Source organism: Cyprinus carpio, chromosome A22, assembly GCF_018340385.1.
Source record: "Cyprinus carpio isolate SPL01 chromosome A22, ASM1834038v1, whole genome shotgun sequence".
Taxonomy (NCBI): domain Eukaryota; kingdom Metazoa; phylum Chordata; class Actinopteri; order Cypriniformes; family Cyprinidae; genus Cyprinus; species Cyprinus carpio.
In genome coordinates, this window is record NC_056593.1 from 3,307,582 (window position 1) to 3,334,222 (window position 26,641).

General features: G+C 34.4%; 1 long non-coding RNA gene across 1 annotated transcript; it reads left to right on the forward strand.

Annotated features, from left to right (window-relative positions):
• Positions 1 to 3,567: 3,567 nt before the first annotated feature.
• Positions 3,568 to 17,150, forward strand: LOC109078895. Its single transcript, XR_006153233.1, has 3 exons — positions 3,568 to 3,960; positions 4,099 to 4,195; positions 16,833 to 17,150. It is a non-coding gene; the product is annotated as an uncharacterized LOC109078895 (long non-coding RNA).
• The last annotated feature ends 9,491 nt before the right edge of the window (positions 17,151 to 26,641 follow it).

The following is a 26,641-nucleotide window of genomic DNA, read 5'->3' on the forward strand; positions in this document are numbered from 1 at the left end:
GATAATAAACAGAATGCACGCGTATATAGAGATATGAATGTAAAAAAAAAAAAAAAGCAATAGTTAATGCTTGCCTTCTTGATCAGATTCTCTATATTTCCTGCAGATGCAGAATATCCCAAGCAGAGATATAATCAACAGAGACCCAGCAGAGATCAGCACGATCAGAGAGACTGGGTGTGAAGGAGACTGTCCGTCTGGTGCTGCAATGATAAAAAGAAGGGAATGCATCTGTTTTACAACAAAACACAGCGATCAGGTCAATAGAAAATCACTAATATCAGCTCTGCTGTACCTGCACATGTGTGACAGAGTTGAGTGATGTCCAGATGTTGAGTCTGGTTGCTGATGGGATTGTTGAGCACACAGGCTGTAGGTGTTTTTATCCTGATATTCCACCTCCAGAGGTAGAGAGAGACCCTGATGCCTGAGATCAGACACACTGATGCTGCACAATAAACTGTTTCCTTTGTACCAGGAGAGAGGTCACATGACCCACATTCAACACTGAACACACCAATGAACAATTCTGCTCGGTGATGATGATGATGATGATGATGATGATAAGTGGAAGATGCACTTTATTCCTGGTGAACATTGTCTGAACAGAGCTACAAGCTGATGACAGGAAAAGGCAGAAAAGCTACAAAACATCAAGAGAATAAACAGAACTGCTTAGTTTATTAAGTGAATATGAGGTATTTTATGATTTTAAATAGTTCCAGGAAATAAAATCAGAATATGTGAAGTGTGAACATTTTGACAAATAATCTCTACTCCACCATAGACAGTAACATTAAATGTTTTTGATGTCAGTTTTACAGTTTTGCTCCACTTATCTGTAGTTGATAAACTCCAGTATGTTCAGTTGTGATGTTTGTGATGGTCAGAGATCCAGTTTGATCGTCCAGCTTCAGTCTGTCTCTGAATCTCCCGTCAGGAACATCATATGTGGAGGGAAGTTTTAGCCTCTCTATTGATTTTAGCTATAATAGAGTTTTTTATCTCTATAGTTCCACAAGTAACATCATCTTCACATATCCAGTAACATCAGCGTTTAGAGTGACAGAATCTCCCTCCACATCACTGACTGTGTTTCAGCACCAAACACACCTAAAGTACATGAAAAAGGTTTTGATTCTCGTTGAAATCAGTTTGAAAACATTTAAATGTGAATTGAAGAACAGCAAAAGAGACGCAAATGATTAAATATCACTTATATGAACAGACAGATGAGCATGATCTTTTACCTTTAATGTGTGTGTGGGTTTTTTTTTTTTAAGTTATTTCCAGTCAGATTCGTAAATCAAGAAGTTAAATTTTGCTTATTATTTTCAGTTATTTCAGGATTGTAGCCTATATGAAGAACATTAAAACAGGTTTTGCTGAAAATGGCGGCCCTGGATGTAAGTAAATTATCAGTTTTATTTTAATTGACCCATGGGAAGAAAAATCAAATGCAAATCCTTCATTTGAACAGCAGGCAGTAATGTTCTGAAAACAAAGAAATGAAGACATAAAAAATGTTTTTACGGCCGTCCTCCAACTTCCTAGGTGGTATTGAACGGCGTGCGTCTCCAGCACAAACAGAACAAACGTGCAAGCACGTGAAAGGGATTTTCCGGCGACATGAGCCACAACGATTCAGGTGTCTGATCTAAAAAGCCTATGTCTGCAGAAAATCAAGCTGGTGTGAATCCTGAGTCTGAGCCTTCATAAAAACACACAAAAAAATAAATAAAAATTACATATAAATGTCCTTCTGAACCAACTTTTTGAGATTTTAGGAATGTTCTTTATTGAAAAACATTTTTCATTTTTATAATTTAACACTGATGCTTTTTAACATAAAATAGGTCAAATCATCTCCCATCTGTCATTTCCGGTCTTATTGAACTGACACTAATAGCTCGACATCCGACTCAAACTGAAACCTGCGATGCTTTGATTTCCTCAGAAATCTTGTGCATGCATGGTTAGCTTGTAGGTGAATATTTCCTGCTATTATGAACTTTACAGTTGATGCCCACTAACAGTTTAAAAGGTAATGAATCCATCGTGAAAACATGATGCTGTAGTTTTCAATATGCATTCGCTGCATGAAGACATTAAGTGTGACTTTGTCTGTATAAAAGAGTGTGTTGTATATGGCTGTATCATATGTCTTTATAGTTTCTATAATGTTTTTCTATTCAGTATTTTTCTGCACTGCCTCATCAGCACACCAATCACCTTTAAAGCTGACTCCAACTTCACTCATTGAATTAAATTAAAAGTCAACAATACAAATAAAATAACCTCATTTACAGTACAACAATATGTATTTGCATTGCAGGATTGATAACTTTATCAATAGATAAGTGTCTTTATTTAAAACTATTGTTGATAAATATTTCATATGTATATCTTATGGATTCTTATGGATCTTATCTTTTGGATTCAGCTTAGAGACCTTATTTAAGTTTTTATTTAACTGTGGTTCTTTCAGGAGAATCACACCCCAACATAAAGTGCAACATACCAACCCACTATTCAGAATCAAATGAATATGCTGCTAATTAGACTGAGGCTGAGGCTGCCAAACCAACATAACCTTTTATTTTCTGACACTTTTATTTAAAGGCATAGTGAAGAGAAGAAATTATGCTGCAAGTGCAAGTTCTGTAAGAAAGACTCTAATCCCACGTCACTAATTCATATTAATAGATCTGACCAATCACTGCTTGACACCTGGAGTATATAAGCAGTGAACTCTCTTTCATTTTGCAGTCGATGACGCTGACATTCCCCTCCATCCTCCCTACCAAAACCAGGTTGTGCTAATTTTAAATAACACTAATAATCCATTGTAAAAAAATCTTTTAAAATATTGTAAAATAATATGCATAAAACAATATAAATCAGCCCATATAAACACCATTTTCTTTCTGAAACAAGCAACAATAACTTGAAAGATATTGATATGTTCATGTGATTCTTTGAATGTTGGATTCCTAGTTATGTCACTAGATGGCGCTCTAATACAGTGTGCTCACTGATTGTGGTGCGCATACTTTATGTATTAATGAAATATCAGGCAACTTATAACAAGGGCACAGTGTGTGTAGGATGCTGTTCTTGCAAATATTATAATACTAATAATATTAATAATAATAAGAAAAAGACAATTCTAAAAATTAGGAAAGCTGAAAATACAGTACACTGTGATTTAAAAGATTTTCAGTGAAAGGACTCAAAAATAGACATTTTGGTCCACACTTCACGCCAGTTGGTGGCGGTAATGCATCAGCTCGTTGTTTACCGTCAACAAACCCTAGAAGAGGAACGACTCTCGTCCTTTATTGGTCACGCGCTGTTTTAGTTTCGATTCTGAATGTGTGTGTGTTTATCTGCTTTCTGTGAGTTTCTGGACATGTAGGGCGGTTTTTAGGTTTACAATACAGCAGAAACATACATGAGATGACATACATCATAAACGTGAAAACAAAAAAACAAAACTAAAAAAAAACAACAACAAAACAACAAAAACTAAAAAAAAAAAATAAAATAAAAAAGCCCCTAGCAGATGATATTCGTGTCGCGGGTGTGTTATAAACATCAGAGAGAGTGGTTTAGTGTCACTACACACGTGTTCGGTTACCGCACGAGTTGTTAAAGTAGCCTCGTTGTGTCACTTTTGTTAGTAATGAACGCAGGAGTGTGTCAAGTTTACCGCAAAGTTTCAGTCCTGTGTTCCAGACACGAATGATTCCTCATCCTGTGCTGCTGTTTAAAGTGACCAGACTGCTGGACGATGAATCAGGTGAAGAGGCCCTCACACGCACATTGAACGAGGGGCCCAAGACATATCTACAGACCAGAATATGACAGACACGGGGCCCTGGACAGACACTGTATCATTTCAGACACTTGGGCTCTTTTGAACAGTAAACACCACCCACTCAGAGCACACCAGCAAAGGTACTAAAATCTACCAGAACATTGCAATAACAACATATTTGTTATGCTTTTTTTTTCTACTAAAATGAAAGAACAAGTGTTTTGTCTCATTTGTTGGATATCACCCCGTCTCTCATGTTTGGTTCCCTGATCCTCAAGTGGAGTTACAGAGCTGGAAGCGGAGCAGGAGCAGATCTCTTCAGCAGTCCACAGTCTACTTGTGTCTGATCTTTACCATTATCAGTGGAAACTTAAGGTGAGATTTTCTATCTGATCATCATCTTAATCTTACAATCTCATTTTCAACCATTGTTTTACTTATGGAGCCTTGTTGTGCTTAAAAAAAAAAAAAAGTAGTACTTTGTTAGTTTCTCATCAAGGCTGATGAAAACAAAATAAACTATTAACCACCATAAATTGTAGATCATTCTTCTTCTTAAAATGACCCAGACACTGCAGAAAAAAACAATTTATAAGAAAAAAACAGGATCAAGAATATTTCTGTTTAGAATGAATTGAAATTCTCAGAAAAAAAAAAAAAAAAAGATTTTCATCCATTCAGGTACTAATATGCACGCTTAAGGGGTAAAGAAGATACAAAGGTGTACCGCACATGACAGCTTTTGTACCTTATTTGTACTACTGTATGAGATCATCAAGCAAAGTATATATTACTTTTTCATATTAATATCTCTGATACACACTCACACAGACATTATTGACACCTAAAAAATAACACTAACACACACACACACACACACATACACACACCACACACAAACACACACACACACACACACACACACACACAGACACTATTGACACCTCAGACACACGCTTACACTGATACACACTCACACAGACATTATTGACACCTCAGACACACACTTGCACTGATACACACTCACACACAAAACACACACACACAAAAAACACACTTACACTGATACACACTCACACAGACATTATTGACACCTCAGACACACGCTTACACTGATACACACTCACACAGACACTATTGACACCTCAGACACACACTTACACTGATACACACTCACACAGACACTATTGACACCTCAGACACACACTTACACTGATACACACTGAAACAGACACTATTGACACCTCAGACACACACTTACACTGATACACACTCACACACACCCTATCGACACCTCAGACACACACTTAGACTGATACACACTCACACAGACATTATTGACACCTCAGACACACACTAACACTGATACACACTCACACAGACACTGTTGACACCTCAGACACACACTTACACTGATACACACTCACACACACCCTATCGACACCTCAGACACACACTTACACTGATACACACTCACACAAACACTATGGACACCTCAGACACACACTTAGACTGATACACACTCACACAGACATTATTGACACCTCAGACACACACTAACACTGATACACACTCACACACACACACTATTGACACCTCAGACACACACTAACACTGATACACACTCACACAGACATTATTGACACCTCAGACACACACTAACACTGATACACACTCACACACACACACTATTGACACCTCAGACACACACTAACACTGATACACACTCACACACACACACTATTGACACCTCAGACACACACTAACACTGATACACACTCACACACACACACTATTGACACCTCAGACAATGCTAACAAACTGACATCAAATGCAATCATCCAGCAGTAGACACTTTCTCATGCACAAGCTGTTGTTTTCTACCGAACACATCAAACCACATTTCTGTACAGATATAATTACATGAGACCACAGCAGAGTTCACTTTGTCACATTTTAACGACTAGTTTGCATCTAAGTTTTGCAAACATGAGAATGCTGCAACTATACACTCAGAGTCTGAGGTCGTTGCAGGAGGTTGATATGACTATAAGGGTCTTGTACTTAAAACACTAAAGTTTGATCATCTTCTGACTGTGACTGGTGCATATTCCACACGATCCTCCTCTTCAACTTTCTGGAAAAAAATGCATAAGATATAACAATAATAAGAATAAATGTGATGTTACTACAAAAACAACAACAACAACATTACAAGACTTAAATAAACACATGGTTCAGTTGAGTGTGAGATTAATGTGATAGATCATTATTCTCTGAAAGCTCATTAGGCCTGTCACAATAATCAATATGTCGAGTTATCCCATATTATATGTTAAGAGCGGACATCAAAGGGTGAAAAGAAGTCATCGTTTGAGTCCTTATAGTGTTTTCCTTACAACTCCAGACACTAGAATAGAAGTCCAAATAGACCCAAAGCCTCAGTTCACTGTTCTGGTACTTACATAAATGTAATAACGCAAAATGGTGCTCTCTCAAAGCTAGCATTATGGAGGTTTCAATGGAGAGAATGCATTTTGCATTCCACTTGTGCTATTTTTTTTTTTTTTCATTGTTTTTCTATGGAAACGTGCATTAGATGGATGTGTTTGACTGTCTTTTTCAGCATCTTGTGCATGTAATATTATGCATGCACTACTTGCATTATTATGCTGTTATATTTTCATTATATATTCAGTGGCATAACATGGTCTTAAAATGACAATAATATCGCAATTATTTTTGGGACAATACATTTCCCAACAAAAAGCCAATAAGATCTGGTAAATCATAATCCACAAAACAAAACAAAAAATAGTCAAAATTATTATTAGAATTATTAGTATTATTATTATTATCATTAAATACTTTATTAATCCTTCACAGGAAATTATATTGTTATAGCAGCAACCACAGTTCAATTCTTGCACACAGACATAACTTAACACCTAAAAGGGAATCTTACACTAAAAAAAAAACAAAAAAACATTAAAAACGTAATACATTGCAAGACATAAAACAAATACAGTTATTGGACATTACACTAGAAAATACATTACAATTATTGCACATTAAAAAGCCTGATAGCAGGAGACAGGAATGATTTATGATAGCGTTCAGTCCTACATATTGGTGGGATCACTCTGCCGAAACACCTCTAAAGCATGTAAGGGGTGCGAGTCATAATAACATTTATTAACATTTTTCTCAGCATCCTCACCTCCACAACCTGCTCAACCCAGCCCTGTGTGATACCAATAAAGCTTGCCTTTTTGATCAATTAATTTAGTATGAGAATAAAAATTTTAACGACTAGTTTGCATCTAAGTTTTGCAAACATAAGAATTATGTTTTATGACATACTTAAATCAGATTATATCAAGTCAAAATTAGTATGTCATAATTTCAACATTTTATGTTGTAATTTTAAATCTTATTATTTAAGCTTTGTATATGATATATATATATATATATATATATATATATATTATATATATATATATATATATATTATATCTATATATTATATATATTTGTTTTTTTTTTTTTTTTACTTTTTAAGTTATAATTTTGACTTTTTAATCCAATCATTTCCATTTAGTATGTCATAATTTCTAATTTTGTCATAATTATGATTTACCGGAGCATGATTTTTATATGTGGTGGAAATGGACTTCAAAAGTACACAGTGACATACATCAGACTTCGCTAAAATTATCCGGTAACACTTTACAATAAGGTTTCCTTAGTTTATTACTTTAATTACAGCATTTATTACTCCTAGCTAATATTAATTTCAACATTTACTAATACATTATTAAAATCATTACATTAGTTAATGTAACTAACATGAACTAGCAATGAAGAACTGTATTTTTTATTGACTAACATTAACATACTTAAGTTAACATGAAATAAGAATGAACAATACTTCTACCGCATTTATTAATCCTAGCTAATATTAATTTCAACATTTATTAATGCATTATTAAAATCAAAAATTGTTTTTATTTGTTAGTTCAATAGTTATTGCACTGTGAACTAGCAATGAACAACTATACTTTTTATTAACTAACATTAACATAGATTACTAAATACTGTGAATAATTGTATTGTTTGTTGTTTGTTCATGTTCATACATTAAATAATGTTAACACGCGACACTTTATTGTAAAGTGTTAACAGTTATACAAATACTTAACAAATTATCAATAAATTGTCTTACCAGTTTCTGTGTGTTTCTTTTGTAGAATTTTGTCTCAGTGTAAGTGATCTCTTTTTCACCAGTCTCTGTTTTAAGAATAATAGAGGCATTAAAACCACAAAACTCAGTCTTAATTAGATCTGGTGTTTTCACAGTCTGTGTTTTATTATTACGGCTTTCAAATTTAACTCTAAAGTTACACTCAATGGTTTTAAAAATGCCATTAACAAATTTAATCAGCCATTAGGCCTATAACTGTTTCCACACGCAAATAGTTCAAGAGTGTTTATCATTACATTTAGAGAGACACTTAAATCACACATTAATTTACACATAAATCAAACCCAGATGTGCTGTTTAACATCACATTCTTTGTATTTAATCAGCATTCAAGTTCAACAAGCACAAAGTTGTCATTCATTTAAATTTAAGAGCACCAACTACATCTTTACACATGAAAGATTATGTTCATAAAATGGAGAAAGCTTTTTTTTGAGTGTGTGTGTGTGTGTGTGTGTGTGTGTGTGTGTGTGTGTGTGTGTGTGTGTGTGTGTGTGTGTGTGTGTGTGTGTGTGTGTGTGTGTGTGTGATGAGTAAAGAAGGACGCTTCGTGTCATTATATACAAACAGACATTTATTATAACAATGGAAATTATGAGAATAATTTTAATTACATGATAAAATAGGGCTATCAATTAGCTCAAGTATTAAGAACATATTTTTTCAAAAATTATTTCTTATTTTACTTGTTTAAATGGAGAAGATAATACTTGCCTTCTTGATCAGTTTTTCTGTGTTTCCTGCAGATGCAGAAGATCCCAACTACAGCTACAATCAACAGAGATCCAGCAGCAGCAGCAGAGATCAGCACGATCAGAGACACTGAATCTGAAGGAAAGTAAAAGAGAGACAGTCATTAATGTAAGTGATTGAATCAGTCTGATCTACAACAGAAGACCAGATCAGCTCAGTGAATAACTTGTGGAAGTACCTGCACATGTGTGACAGAGTTGAGTGATGTCCAGATGTTGAGTCTGGTTGCTGATGGGATTGTTGAGCACACAGCTGTAGGTGTTTTAATCCTGATATTCCACCTCCAGAGGTAGAGAGAGACTGATGCCTGAGATCAGACACACTGATGCTGGACAATAAACTGTTTCCTTTGTACCAGGAGAGAGTCACATGACCCACATTCACCACTGAACACACCAATGAACAATTCTGCTGTGATGAAGATGATGATGAAGAACATTGTGAAGAGTTACTGCTGATGACAGGAACAGACAGACGAGCTGAAAACATGAGAGAATAAGAGGAATATGAACACAACAATCATCTTATTTTCAGTGTTGTGAATTGTAGTGAATCTGTGTAATGAATGTTGTGTTGAGTGTGTGTTTAGTGTGTTAAGGGTCACTGAATGTTTCTGTCATCTCAAAATATAAAATGAATCAACTTTTGACAATGTAAATAGAATATGTGAACGTTTTAATAAATGACATCTCTACTCACCATAGACAGAAACGTTGAATGTTTTTGATGACTCTTTCACTCCTCTAATCCTTACTTCATAGAGTCCAGTGTGTTCAGTTGTGATGTTTGTGATGGTGAGAGATCCAGTTTGATTGTCCAGCTTCAGTCTGTCTCTGAATCTCCCGTCAGTATCATTATATGTGGAGGGGATTTGCTTATTTTTCTTAATTTTAGCTATGGAAGACTTTTCAGCTCTATATTTCCACAGTATGTTGTCTTCTGCATGTATTTCAGTAAGATCAGTGTATAAAGTAACAGAATCTCCCTCCATCACTGACACAGAATCACCAAACACACCTGATGAACAGATTTCACACAGATTAAAGCCTCAGCAGAAACAAGAAACAAAATGTAAAATATCAGTTGGTCTTTATAAACAGCTATTGTAAACTTCTATCTGTTAATAATAGAGAGACTGTTAGAATCAATCAGACAGAGAGTGCTATTTAATGGATTAAACACATATTTATATACAGTACATAATGCAAAAATCTGTACATAATTCTTTTCTTCCAGACGTATTTCACATTATTATTATTTTTACTTATTACTTACTTCTTTCTGTTCTCGTGTCATATATGTCTTTATGTTTGTTCAGTATGTATTTATCAAGAGCTTCTGAAAAACAACTAATCCTTGTGTTTTTGCGCACACTTGGCAAATAAAGCTATAATGAGTGAATATAGAGTTTACTTCAAAGTAAAAGGGTCAAAGTTAATTTATTTCAAATGTAAATGTACTCATCTCAAAGTTTAAAGTTTGTTGGAACAGAATTATTAGATAAACATTGATTTAATCTAGATTTAAGATTAATCCTGATTGGTGTAATACATCACTAGTCTTTAATTTGTTTTAAAGCGTGGAGGACAATCATGTTTAAAGTTTCATCATTTATTGACAATAAATACATGATAATTATTGCCAATTGAAAGTACAGTTTTAATTGTGCTGGATATTTTAAATATATTTTTATAGATAAATAATAAATTTAGATCATTAGATCCCTGGTTTCCTATGGGCTATGTTTGGGCACATTTTGACTTGTAAATTTCCATGACATTTGTAGATGTTTATGATCACTGCAGAAGTATTTTAAAAAATATATATTTATAAGAAATGTATTTTTAAAACGTCAAAAATGGGCTGATATTTGAAAGCAGCTCAACATAAAGTTCACTTTCTGAAGATCTACATTCACTGAAGGGATTTCCATTATTCTCATGATATTTTCCAGATCTGAATTTAATGTAAACTTCCGAATCCTAATCCCACAGAGACCCGAATTCAAAGTTAGTAGATCTTGTATTGTATTCTTTTGGTACATAACAGGATATTAAAATAAAATTATTTGAACAGTAGCAGCAGCTTTATTACCCCCAAATTGAGACAGAAAAAAAGCCATAAAAATTCTTTCATAAACTTACCAGTCAGACCCCAGCAGCACAAACAGAACAAGACAAACTTGAGAAACATTTTCTTCAGTGGTTCAGTGTGTGATCGAGCGGCAGACTGTTAAAGTGTTGAGTGAATCCCCCCATGACAGGATTTGACCCTCCCACTTCACACCCTGCATTTGCATACGATATAATCTTACAGTTCATCTAGCACTTATTAAGATTTTTACTGGTTTTAAGTGAAAAAATTATTTAAATTTTTATCAAAAGGTCAAGGGTTCATATTCCCGCCTCCCTGACAGCTTTTCTTCTGAGAGTGTGGTTACTTGACTGTTTCAAATGACTGAAAGTAGAAGAATATTGTGTGATTTGTGGATGAACTACATTTCATGATAAAATGAAACATAGTGATTTTAAAATGATATATGTTAAACAATAGCAAAATTATTGGTCACCCTTTAGTTTAGGGTCCAGTTCTTACTAACTGCACATCATCACCAATAACACATGAAATGGGCCTGAGATCATTGAGATTAGACTGTGGATGATTGGAAGAAAGTGGTCTGGTCTGATGAATCAAGATTCCTGGTGCATCATGTTGATGGCCGAGCGCACATACACAGATTACCGACAGAGGCAGTGTTGGGCAGACACAGACCTGCAGCAGTGGATGTGTTATACTGTGGACAATGTTTTCTGTTTTGTTCATCTGTTTACTAAAGATGTCAATAGATTTTAGACTCGTACCCAAATCCTGTATAAAAAAAGAAAAAAAGCACTTTTCTGTTGTGCATATATTTGTCCCACTATTCAAAAATTGCTTATAATTAACTGTTCAATTCAAGTGTTAAAGATCAGCATTTGCAGCGTCAGTTTTAGGAGTTTCAGTGTTTCTGTCTCTGGTGACTATAATTCAGTCACTCACTGCATCTTCCTTTGAGGGATGGAGATACATTTTTAAATAAATCCAATAAATGAAAAAGTGAGATTTGACTCAGCATTAAAACATAATGAAGGTCTTCTCTATCACCTTAAAGTGAAAGTGAAAGTGAAAATCGTGACATTTGCCAAGTATGGTAACCCATACTCAGAATTGGTGATCTGCATTTAACCCATCCAAGGGGCACACCACAGCAGTGAGAAGTGACACACACATGAACACACACCCGGAGAGTAGTGGGCAGCTATATATCCAGCGCCCGGGGAGCAACTGGGGGGGGTTCACAGTGCCTTGCTCAAGTCCACTTCAGCCATGGGGTATTGGGGTGGAAGAGAGCACACTGTTCACTTTCACTCTCCCCCACCTACAACTCCTGCCAGCACCGAGACTCGAACCTGTGACTTTTGGGTTACAAGTCCAAATCTCTAACCAAGAGGCCACAGCTTCACATGCCCCCATCACCTTCACATGAACACCAAAGTTTGGTGGCACAATTATTCTCACATTATGTATTATGTCACATGACTCTTACAGTCAGTGCTGTAATGCTGCCAACCCACTAATCAGAATTAAATTAATATTAAAATTAATCAATGGACTGCTGCTAATTAGACTGAGGCTGAGGCTCCCACACCAACTAACCTTTTTATTTATTTATTTATTAGTTTTGACACTTTTATTTAAAGGCATAGTGAAGAGAAGAAATGATGCTGCAAGTGCAAGTTAAATAATAAAAACCCAAATCACAAATCACAAATTCATATGAATAGATCTGGCCAATCACTGCTTGACACCTGGAGTATATAAGCAGTGAACTGATGAATCTGCAGATAAGGTGGACAGAGGATTATTTAGGTATATTTATAACATATAAGGTGCAGAATAATACATTTTGTCATGCAAAGTTTTGTTACAAATATTGTAAATGAATTTAACATTAATTTTCCAGTGTTTTAATAATTGAAATATTGTAAATGATCTGTGCATATGAAGAAGTTTTGTTTTGTGGTAAAATAAACAAATAATAATAGAAATCCTGTACCTTTCCATGAGCAAAATATTTTTAAGACCTGTATATTTTTCTTTTAACTTTGCATCAGCCCATATAAACACCATTTTCTTTCTGAAAAAAGCAACACATAACTTGAAAGGATATTGATATGTTCATGTGATTCTTTGAATGTTGGATTCCTAGTTATTTCACTAGATGGCGCTCTAATACAGTGTGCTCACTGATGTGCTGCACACACACTTATGTATTAATGAAATATCAGGCAACTTATAACAAGGGCAACAGTGTGTGTAGGATGCTGTTCTTGCAAATATAAGCAGAAGAAAAATACAAATACATTTGATCCCAAAAAAAAAGGAAAGTTGAAAATACGCCGTAATTAAAGTATTTTCTTTGAAAAGACCTCAAAAGATAGGTATAATAAATTATTGTTTCAACTAACTTAGAGAGAAACTAATTTAAAGTATTTTAGAGACATTTTGTCCACACTCAGCATCAGCTCGTTGTTCTCCGACAGCGCCAACAAACCCTAGAAGAGGAACGGAGCGACCGTCGTCCTTTATGGTCACACACGCTGTTTGAGTTTTTCGATTCTGAATGTGTGTGTGTTTATCTGCTTTCTGTGAGTTTCTAGACATGTAGAGTGGTTTTTAGGTTTACAATACAGCAGCATTATTTGGAGACACATACATGTGATGCGGGATGTCATTAATGTGAAATGAAACAACATGACTGCAGACCAACACTAAACTAACTAAAAAAAAAAAAAAAAAAAGCCCCTAGCAGATGATATTCGTGTGTCGGGTTACAGTGTTATAATCAACAGAGAGTGTGGTGTAGATGTCACTGCACCACGTGTTCGGTTACCGCATGAGTTGTTAAAGTAGCCTCGTTGTTGTCACTTTTGTTATTAATGAACGCAGGAGTGTGTCAAGTTTACCGCAAAGTTTCAGTCCTGTGTTCCGACACGACTATGATTCCTCATCCTGTGCTGCTGTTTAAAGTGACCAGACTGCTGGACGATGAATCAGGTGAAGAGGCCACTCACACGCACATTGAACGAGGGGCCCAAGACATATCTACAGACCAGAATATGACAGACACGGGGCCCCTGGACAGACACTGTATCATTTCAGACACTTGGGCTCTTTTGAACAGTAAACACCACCCACTCAGAGCACACCAGCAAAGGTACTACAATCTACCAGAACATTTGCTAATGCTTTTTTTTCTACTAAAATTAACTCTAAAGCGAAATTTTTAGAATAAAATTTAACTAAAATTTCTACTCATGTTTGGTTCCCTGATTCTCAAGTGGAGTTTACAGAGCTGGAAGCGGAGCAGGAGCGGATCTCTCAGCAGCAGTCCACAATTCTACTTGTGTCTGATCTTTACCATTATCAGTGGAAACCATGAAGGTGAGATTTTCTATCTGATCAAACGTTCCTGCATAATCTTACAATCTTTTTTTTTATGGCGTTTTCAACCATTGTTTTACCTGTGGACAGGAGCTTGCTGTTGTGCTATTGAAAACAAAAAAAAAGTTTGTTATGTTTCTCATCAAGGCTTGAAGAAAGCAAAATAAACTATTAAACACCATCAAACACAAAGCATAAATTGTTAGATCATGCATTGCATTTTTTTCTTTAAAATGACCCAGATACTGGCCGAAAAAAACAACTTTACATGAAAAAAAAGGAATCAAGAATATTTCTGCTTAGAAAGAATTGAAATTCTTAGAAAAAAAAAAGGTTTTCATCCATTCAGGTACTAATATGCATGCTTAAGGGGTAAAGAAGATACAAAGGTGTACCGCACATGACAGCTTTTGTACCTTATTTGTACTACTGTATGAGATCATCAAGCAAAGTATATATTACTTTTTCATATTAATATCTCTGTTTGATTTGAGACATTTTTTGTCCAAACATCAGCACTAATGAGTTTAGTATTTTGTAGTAAAGTGGCTTCCCTGTATCAACGGTTTCATGTGAGCAGAAAATGAAAAATCCTTGCAACAACATGCTGATCAAACAGACTGACACCTCAGACACACACACTAACACTGATACACACTCGCACCGACACACTGTTGACACCTCAGACACACACTGGCACTGATGCACACTCACACAGACACTATTGACACCTCAGACACACACTAACAAACTGACATCAAATGCAATCATCCAGCAGTAGACACTTTCTCATGCACAAGCTGTTGTTTTCTACCAAACAGATCAAACCACATTTCTGTACAGATATAATTACATGAGACCACAGCAGAGTTCACTTTGTCACCTTTTAAAGACTAGTTTGCATCTTAGTTTTGCAAACATGAGAATGCTGCAATAGGTCACATGATTAATACAATGTGTTCAAGGTCCTTGTATTACAATTAAGGTTAATTCTTTGAAAGTTTTTTAGGAGACCAATAATGAATCTATCATTAATGATCATACATGAAACACTTTCAGGATGCTCCTGCCGTATGTCTTCTGTAATTTCTTGATGTAATGTGGTGATTCTTACAAACTCAACCATAGACATAGGAGGTCATTTTAAGAAAATTATCACACAATCTGGGTCTTGAACTTAGAAAAACAATGACATTTGATCATCTTCTGATTGTGATTGGTGCATATTCCACATAAGTCACCTCTTCAACTTTCTGTAAAAAAATGCATAACACAAAATATAATAATAATAATGAATGTAATGTAATGTATTTTTATTTATTTATTTATTTTATTTTTATATTTTTTGAAGTAACAAGTCTTTTATAAACATCTGATGGTGTGGTTGTGTGTGAGATTAATGTGATAGATCATTATACTATGAAAGCCCATCACCGCCAGATAATAATAATAATAATAATAATAAAAAATCCAATTAGGGCATAATTAAATCAGAATATGATATATGCAAGTCAAAATTAGCATGTCAAAATTTATGCATTGTAAATTATAATTAGAAATTTTCTATCTCATAATGTTAATTTTTTTATGTGATATTTTCTAATTTGTAAATCATAATTTTGACTTTTTAATCGTTTTGATTTAGTATAAATTTGTCATAATTATGATTTAGGAGAGCATGATTTTTTTTATCTGATGTTTTGGAAATGGACTTTCATATTATACAGACAAAATCAAAAGCGCACACTGATCAGAGTCACTGCTAAAATATACAAAACTCAACAAATTATCAGTAAATTGTCTTACCAGTTTCTGTGTGTTTCTTTTGTAGAATATCATCTCAGTGAAAGTGATCTCTTCTTCACAAGTCTCGGCTGGTTTAACAATAATAGAGGCATTAAAACCACAAAACTCAGTCTTAATTAGATCTGCTTCTTCACAGTCTGTGAGTTATTATTGGGGCTTTCAGATTTAACACCAAAGTAACACTCAAAGATTCAGGCCTATAACTGTTTCCACACGCAAATAGTTCAAGAGTGTTTATCATTACATTTAGAGAGACACTTAAATCACACATTAATTTACACATAAATCAAACCCAGATGTGCTGTTTAACATCACATTCTTTGTATTTAATCAGCATTCAAGTTCAACAAGCACAAAGTTATCATTCATTTAAATTTAAGAGCACCAACCACATCTTTACACGTAAGATTATGTTCATAAAATGGAGAAAGCTTTTTTTTATTATTATTAAAAATAAACATTTCTGTTTTTGCATTTCCAGTGTTGATGCAGATTAAGAAATTGAAAATTTGTTTTCATTATATACAAATATTTTTAAATAATTTATTATAACAATGATAATAATTTTAATTACATGATAAAATAGGGCTATCGGTTGGCTCAGATTTTTAGAACATATTTTTGAAGAATTATTTCTTATTTTTATTGTTTAAAAGGAAAAGATAATACTTGCCTTCTTGGTCAGGTTTTATGTGTTTCCTGCAGATGCAGAAGATCACGACTGCAGCAACAATCAACAGAGATCCAGCAGCAGCAGCAGAGATCAACACTATCAGAGACACTGAATCTGGAGGAGATGAAGGAGAGTAAAAGAGAGAAAGTCATTAATGTAAGTGATTGAATCAGTCTGATCTACAACAGAAGACCGAGATCAGCTCAGTGAATAACTTGTGGAAGTACCTGCACATGTGTGACAGAGTTGAGTGATGTCCAGATGTTGAGTCTGGTTGCTGATGGGATTGTTGAGCACACAGCTGTAGGTGTTGTTATCCTGATATTCCACCTCCAGAGGTAGAGAGAGACTGATGCTGAGATCAGACAACACTGATGCTGGACAATAAACTGTTTCCTTTGTACCAGGAGAGAGTCACATGACTCACATTCACCACTGAACACACCAATGAACAATTCTGCTGTGATGATGATGATGATGATGATGATGATGATGATGATGAAGAACATTGTGAAGAGTTACTGCTGATGACAGGAACAGACAGACGAGCTGAAAACATGAGAGAATAAGAGGAATATGAACACAACAATCTGCTTATTTTCAACGTTGTGAATTGTAGTGAATCTGTGTAATGAATGTTGTGTTGAGTGTGTGTTTAGTGTGTTAAGGGTCACTGAATGTGTCTGTCATCTCAAAGTATAAAATGAATCAACTTTTGACAATGTAAATAGAATATGTGAACGTTTTAATAAATGACATCTCTACTCACTATATACAGAAACGTTGAATGTTTTTGATGACTCTTTCACTCCTATAATCTTTACTTCATAGAGTCCAGCGTGTTCAGTTGTGATGTTTGTGATGTTCAGAGATCCAGTTTGATCGTCCAGCTTCAGTCTGTCTCTGAATCTCCCGTCAGTATTATTAAATATGGAGGAGATTTGCTTTTTTTTCTTAATTTTAGCTATGAGAGACTTTTCAGCTCCATATCTCCACAGTATGTCGCCTACATGTATTTCAGTAAGATCAGTGTGTAAAGTAACAGAATCTCCCTCCATCACTGACACAGAATCACCAAACACACCTGATGAACAGATTTCACACAGATTAAAGCCTCAGCAGAAACAAAAAACAAAATGTAAAATATCAGCGGTCTTTATAAACAGCTATTGTAAACTGCTAACTGTTAATAATAGAGAGACTGTTAGAATCAAGCAGACAGAGAGTGCTATTTCATGGATTAAACACATATTTATATACAGTACATAATGCACAAATCTGTACATAATTCTTTTCTTCCAGACGTGTTTAACATTATTATTATTATTTTTTACTTATTACTTATTTAAATGTTCTTTCTGTTCTCGTGTCATATATGTCTTTATGTTTGTTCAGTGTGTATTTATCAAGAGCTTCTGAAAAACAACTAATCCTTGTGTTTTTGCGCACACTTGGCAAATAAAGCTATAATAAGTGAATATAGAGTTTACATCAAAGTAAAAGGGTTAAAGTTCATTTATTTCAAATGTAAATGTACTCATTTTAAAGTTTAAAGTTTGTTGGAACAGAATTATTAGATAAATCTTGATGTAATCTAGATTTAGGAGTATTGGTGTAATACATCACTAGTCTTTAATTTGTTTTAAAGTGTAGAGGACAATCATGTTTAAAGTTTCATCATTTATTGACAATAAATACATTAAAATTATTGCCAATTGAAAGTACAGTTTTAATTGTGCTGGATATTTTAAATACATATTTATAGATAAATAATAAATTTAGATCATTAGATCCCTGGTTAGTCGGCTGTGGACTTTAAGGTTCCTGCACATTTTGTCTTGTAAATTTCCATGACATTTGTAGATGTTTATGATCACTTAAGAAATATTTTAAAATATATATATTTATTTGAAATGTATTTTTAAAACGTCATAAATGGGCTGATATTTGAAAGCAGAACAAAAGAAAACACACATAATAAATACATACACTCAATGAAATTGATTTCCATTATTCTCATGATATTTTCCAGATCTGAATTTAATGTAAACTTCCGAATCCTAATCCCACAGAGACCTGAATTCAAAGTTAGTAGATCTTGTATTGTATTCTTTTGGTACATGACAGGATATTAAAATAAAATAATTTGAACAGTAGCAGCAGCTTTATTACCCCCAAATTGAGACAGAAAAAAAGCCATAAAAATTCTTTCATAAACTTACCAGTCAGACCCCAGCAGCACAAACAGAACAAGACAAACTTGAGAAACATTTTCTTCAGTGGTTCAGTGTGTGATCGAGCGGCAGACCTGTTAAAAGTGTTGAGTGTGATCCCCCCATGACAGGATTTGACCCTCCCACTTCACACCATGCTTTTGCATATAACTCTTACAGTTCATCTAGCACTTATTAAGATTTTTACTGGTTTTAAGTAAAAAAAATAATTTCAATTTTTATCAAAAGTTAAGGGTTCATATTCCTGCCTCCCTGACAGCTTTTCTTCTGAGAGTGTGGTTACTTGACTGTTTCAGATGACTAAAAGTAGAAGAATATTGTGTGAATTGTGGATGAACTACATTCCATGATGAAATGAAACATAGTGATTTTAAAATTATGAGTACTTATTCTAAATTTTAGTGAATGGAAAAACCGGACTACATATTTAAAACAGTGTTATGATCTCACAGTACCGGCTTTATTGAGGTGTATCTTCAGAGTCAAACTGAAACCAGCCGTGGTTAATTTTCTGAACGTGGTTTGATCGTTGGGTGGACAAACAGATGTGAGTGACTCTGGGCATTCAGAGCACCAGTGTTTAGTTTGTAGGTGAAGAGTTTCTTCCTGTAAGGCCTGCTACTATTTACAGAGTTTAAGAAAGTGGCCTGGTCTGATGAATCAAGATTCCTGGTGCATCATGTTGATGGCCGAGCGCAGATACACAGATTACCGACAGAGGCAGTGTTGGGCAGACACAGACCTGCAGCAGTGACTGTGTTATACTGTGGACAATATTTTCTATTTTGTTCATCTGTTTACTAAAGCTGTCAGTAGATTTTAGACTCATACCCAAAACCTGTATAAAAAAAAAAAAAAGCACTTTTCTGTTGTGCATATATTTGTCCCACTATTCAAAAATTGCTTATAATTAGCTGTTGAATTCAAGTGTTAAAGATCAGCAGTTGCAGCGTCAGTTTTAGGAGTTTCAGTGTTTCTGTCTCTGGTGACTATAATTCAGTCACTCACTGCATCTTCCTTTGAGGAATGGAGATACATTTTTGAATCAATCCAATAAATGAAAAAGTAAGATTTGACTCAGCATTAAAACATAATGAAGGTCATCTCTATCACCTTCACATGAACATCAAAGTTTGGTGGCACAATATTTTCAACATTATGTATTATGTTAGTCACATGACTCTTACAGTCAGTGCTGTAATGCTGCCAACCCACTAATCAGAATTAAATTAATATTAAAATTAATCAATGGACTGCTGCTAATTAGACTGAGGCTGCCACACCAACATAACTTTTTATTTATTTATTTATTTATTTATTTTTGAGACTTTTATTTAAAGGCATAGTGAAGAGAAGAAACGATGCTGCAAGTGCAAGTTCTGTTAGAAAGACTCTAATGCCACGTCACTAATTCATATCAATAGATCTGGCCAATAACTGCTTTACACCTGGAGTATATCAGCAGTGAACTGATGATCTGCAGATAAGGTGGACAGAGTATATTTAGGTATATATATATAACATAAGTGCATCATGATACATTTTTGTCATGCAAATGTTTTGTTACATCAGAGTTTTAATTTGCCATCAGCTGGACATAGATGATTTTGTTTCATTAACATTCATTTTCCAGTGTTTTAATAATTGAAATATTGTAAATGATCAGTGCATATGAAGAAGTTTTGTTTTGTGGTAAAATAAATAAATAAATAATAATAGAAATCCTGTACCTTTCCATGAGCAACATATTTTTAGACCTGTATATTTTTCTTTAACTTTGCATCAGCCCATATAAGCACCATTTTCTTTCTGAAACAAGCAACAATAACTTAAACAACATTAAAGATATTGATATGTTCATGTGATTCTTTGAATGTTGGATTCCTAGTTATGTTCACTAGATGGCGCTCTAATACAGTGTGCTCACTGATTGTGGACCGCGCATACGTTATGTATTAATGAAATATCAGGCAACTTATAAACAAGGGCACGTTGTGTAGGATGCTGTTCTTGCAATATATAAGAAGAGGGGAAAAGAAACAAAAAAGACATTTGATCCAAAAAAATAGGGAAGCTGAAAATACAGCTGTAATTGAAAATAGGTTTCTGTGAAAAGACTCAAAAGATAGGTGTTATAAGTTATGGTTTCAATAACTTAGAGAACGAAATAAGTTAGAGTATTTTTTTAGAACATTTTGTCCACACTCAGCATCAGGCTCGTTCGTTATCCGAGCGCCAAGCAAACCCTAGAAATGAGAACAACGACTCTCGTCCTTTATTGGTCACACGCTGTTTTTAGTTTCGATTACTGAATGTGTGTGTGTGTTTATCTGCTTTCTGTGAGTTTTCTAGACATGTAGGGCGGTTTTTTAGGTTTACCAATACAGCAGCATGACTTGCAGACCAACACTAACTAATACACTAACTAAAAAAAAAAAAAAAAAAAAAAAAAAACTCCCCTAGCAGAAGATATTCATGCTCGCGGGTGTGTTCATAAACAACAGAGAGTGTGGTTTAGTGTAACTGCACACGTGTTCGGTTAAAGTAGCCTCGTTGTGTCACTTTTGTTTAGTAAATGAAACGCCAGGAGTGTGTCAGGTTTTACCGCCAAAGTTTCAGTCCTGTGTTCCAGAATACGAATGATTCCTCATCCTGTGCTGCGTGTTAAAAGTGACCAGACTGCTGGACGATGAATCAGGTGAAGAAGGGCCTCACACGCACATTGAACGAGGGGCCCACGAATCATATACAGACCAGGAATATGGACAGACACGGGGCCCTGGACAGGACACTGTATCATTTCGAGCACTTTGGGCTCTGTTGGAACAGATAAACCCCGACCACCCACTCAGAGCCACACCAGCAAAGGTACTAAAATCTACCAGAACAGTTGCTAATGCTTTTTCTACCTAAAATTAACTCTAGCGAAATTTAAATAAATTGAACTTAAAATTTCTACTCCTGCTTTGGTTCCCTGATCCTCAAGTGGAGTTACAGAGATGGAAGGCGAGAGCAGGAGCGGATATATTCAGCAGTCCACGTCTACTTGTGTCTGATCTTTACCATTAGTCAGTGGAAACTTAAGGGGAGATTTTCTATCTGATCATCATCTTAATCTTACAATCTAATTTTCAAGTCAACCAGTTGTTTTATGTGGACAGGAAGCTCTGTTGTGCTATATGAAAAAAAAATAGTTTGTTTAGTTTTCTTCAAGGCTGATGAAAGCAAAATAAACTATTAAACACCATCAAACACAAAGCATAAATTGTAGATGCATCGCATTGCATTTTTTTATTAATAAAGGACCCAGACACTGAAGAGAAAAAAAAAAACTTTACATAAAAAAAAAAAAGGAATCAAGATATATTTCTGCTTAGAAAGAATTTAAATTCTTAGAAAAAAAAAAAAAAAAAAAAGTTTTCATCCATTCAGGGGTACTAAAGTATGCATGCTTTAAGGGGTAAAATAAGTGACACAAAGGTATCGTACCCGCACATGACAGCTTTTGAGTACCTTATTTGTACTAACTGTATGAGATCATCAAGCAAAGTATATATTACTTTTTTCATATTAATATCTCTGTTTGATTGAGACATTTTTTGTCAAACATCCAGCACTAATGAGTTAGTATTTTGTAGTACCCAAGTGGGCTTCCCTGTATCAACGGTTTTTCTATGTGAGCAGAAAATGAAAAATCCTTGCAACAACACGCTGATCAAACAGACTGACACCTCAGACACACACACTGCACTGATACACACTCACACGGACACTATTGACACCTCAGACACCACGCTTACACTGATACACACGTCGCACCGACACACTGTTGACACCCTTCGAGACACACACTGGCACTGACTGCACACTCACAACAGACCACTATTGACACCTAGCTCGACACACACTAACAAACTGACATCAAATGCAATCATCCAGCAGTTGACACTTTCCTCATGCAAAACCTGTTGTTTTCTACCGAACAGATCAAACCACATTTCTGTATAGATATAATTACACGAGACCACAGCAGAGTTGACTTTGTCACTTTTTCTTAACGCTAGTTTGATCATCTAAGTTTTGCAAATGCTGCAAACCATAGACTTTAGAGTCGCTGAGGTTGTTGCAGGAGGTTGATATGACTATAAGGGGTCCCCCCCCCCCCCTTGGTACTTAAAACACCTACTAAGTTTGATCATCTTCTGACTGTGAAACTGGTGCATATCATCCAACAACGATCCTCCTCTTCAAACTTTCCTGGTAAAAAAAAAAAAAAAAATGCATAAGTATAACATATAATAAGAATAAATGTCATGGTTACTACAACAAAGACAACAACAACAACATTACAAGACTTAAAATAACCCACATGGTTCAGTTGTGTGTGAGATTAATGTGATAGATCATTATTCTCTGAAAGCTCATTAGGCCCTTGTCACAATAAATCAATATGTTGAGTTCCCATATTATATGTTAAGAGCGACATCAAAGGGTGAAAAGAAGGCAATCGTTTGAGTCCTTATAGTGTTTTCCTTACAACTCCAGACTCTAGAATAGAAGTCCAAATAGACTCAAAGCCATCAGATTCACTGTCTGTTCTGGGTAAATACATAAAATGTAATAACGCGAAAATAAAATGGTTGCTCTCTCAAAGCTAGCATTTTGGAGGTTTCACAAGGGAGAGAATGTAGTTTTGCATCCCACTTGTGCTATTTTTTAACCAATCTCAATGGAACAGCTGATGTCGTTACTCATTTTCAAAAAACATCTAAAGACTCCATCTTTTTCGCCTACACTTAACCACTAATACTAGCAATTGACCTTTTCTTTTTCATTGTCTATCCCCAGTATTCTTAAAAAAAAAAAAAAAAAAACCCTGCCTACGTGTTCTGTACTAGTCTAACTGAGACTGTGTCATAGCACTTTGTATACTGTTTGTGTGTCTCTTGTTTCGATCTGATTGCTTCTATTGTTCTCATTTGTAAGATTTGGATAAAAGCGTCTGCTAAATGATTAAATGTAAATTTTATTGTAAATTTTATTGTATTTTTATTCCCCATTGTTTTCTATAGTAAACGTGCATTAGATGGATGTGTTTTGACTGTGTTTTCTACAGCGTCTTGTGCATGTAAATATATGCATGCACTACTTGCATTATTATGCTGTTATAGGTTCGTACATTAGACTATATTTCAGTGCATAAAAGGGATCTTAAAATGACAATAATATCGCAATTATTTTTAGGGACAATACATTTCCCAACCAAAAAGTTGTTATCGTGACAGGCCTAACCGCCACATATGCTCTGGTAAATCATAAATTCACAAAAACAAAAAATTCAAGAAATTACAGTCAAAATTATTATTATTATTATTATTATTATTATTATTATTATTATTATTATATTATGTACTTATTATCATTAAATAGTTTATTAATCCTTCACAGGAAATTATATATTATAGCAGCAACCACAGTTCAGTCCTTTGCACACAGACATAACCTTAACACGCTAAAAGGGAAATCTTACACACACAAAAAAAAAAAAACATTAAAAAACATGTAATACATTGCAAGACATAAACAAATACCGTTATTGCACATTACAACTAGAAAAGAACATTACAATTATTGCACATTAAAAAGCCTGATAGCAGGAGACAGGAAATGATTTATGATAGCGTTCAGTCCTACATATTGGTGGGATCACCTCTGCCGAAACACCTCTAAAGCATGTAAGGGGTGCGAGTCATAATAACATTTATTAACATTTTTCTCAGCATCCTCACCTCCACAACCTGCTCAACCCAGCCCTGTGTGATACCAATAAAGCTTTGCGTTTTTGATGATGCAGTTAATTTAGTATGAGAAATAAAATTTCAGAATTATGACATACTTAAATCATATTATATACACAAGTCAAAATTAGTATGTCATAATTTCAACATTTTATGTTTGTAATTTGAAATCTTATTATTTAAGCTTTGTATATGATATATTTTTTTCTTTTAGCTTTTTAAGTCATAATTGTGACTTTTTAATTTTCATCATTTCATTCAGTAACAATTAACAATAACCTTATCATAATTATTATATACCGTAGAAATATACTTAAAAATTACACAAATAGAATACAAAAGAACACACTAAAAATACACCATAACACTCTAAAATAATCCTTTAACAATTTAAAAAAATTAATTTATTTTATTAGTTTATTTACTTTAGTTACAGCATTTAGTTACTCTAGCTAATATTAATTTCAACATTTACTATTGCATATATTAAAATAAAAAAATTGTTTTTATTGTTAGTTAAATAGTTAATGCACTGTGAACTAGCAATGAACAACTACACTTTTTATTAACTAACATTAACATAGATTAACTAAATACTGTGAATAATTGTATTGTTTGTTGTTTGTTCATGTTAGTTTATTACATTAATTAATGTGTTAAGATGCGACACCCTTATTGTAAAGTGTTAACAATTATACAAAATACTCACCAAATTATCAATAAATTGTCTTACCAGTTCTGTGTGTTTCTTTTGTAGAACGTTGTCTCATTGTAAAAAAGGGGGTGATCTCTTCTTCACGAGTCTCTGTTTTAACAATAAATAGGCATTAAAACCACAAAACTCAGTCTTAATTAGATCTGGTGTTTTCTCACAGTCTTGTGTGTATTATTACGGCTTTCAAATTTAACTCCAAAGTTACACTCAATGGTTTTAAAAATGCCGTTCACAAATTAATCAGCCATTAGGCCTTATAACTTTTTCCACACACAAATAGTTCAAGAGTGTTAATCATTAGATTTAGAAAGAACACTTAAATCACACATTAATTTACACATAAATCAAACCCAGATGTGCTGTTTATCATCACATTCTTTCTTGTATTAATCAGCATTGTCAAGTTTCAACAAGCACAAAGTTATCATTCATTTAAATTTAAGAGCACACAACCACATCTTTACACATGAAAGATTATGTTTCATATACAATGGAGAAAGCTTTTTTTTTGAGTGTGTGTGTGGTGTGTGTGTGTGTGATGAGTACAAGAAGGATGCTTAGTGTCATTATATACAAACAGACATTTATTATAACAAGGAAAATTATGAGAATAATTTTAATTACATGATAAAATATGGCTATCCATTGGCTCAAATATTGAGAAACATATTTTTGAAGAATATTTTCTTATTTACTTGTTTAAATGTAGAAGATAATACTTGCCTTCTTGATCAGCTTTTCTGTTTACAATCAACATACATACAGCAACAGCAGCAGAAACCAACAGCAGCAGAAACCAGGCAGAGATCAACACGATCAGAGACACTGAATCTGGAAGAGCTGAAGAAGAGTAAAAGAGACAGACAGTCATTAATGTAAGTGATTGAAATCAGTCTGATCTACAACAGAAGACAGAGATCAGCTCAGTGAATAACTTTGTGGAAGTACCTGCACATGTGTGACAGAGTTGAGTGATGTCCAGATGTTGAGTCTGGTGCTGATGGGATGTGTTGAGCACACAGCTGTAGGTGTTTTTATCCTGATATTCCACCTCCAGAGGTGAGAGAAGAGACTGATGCTGAGATCAGACACAC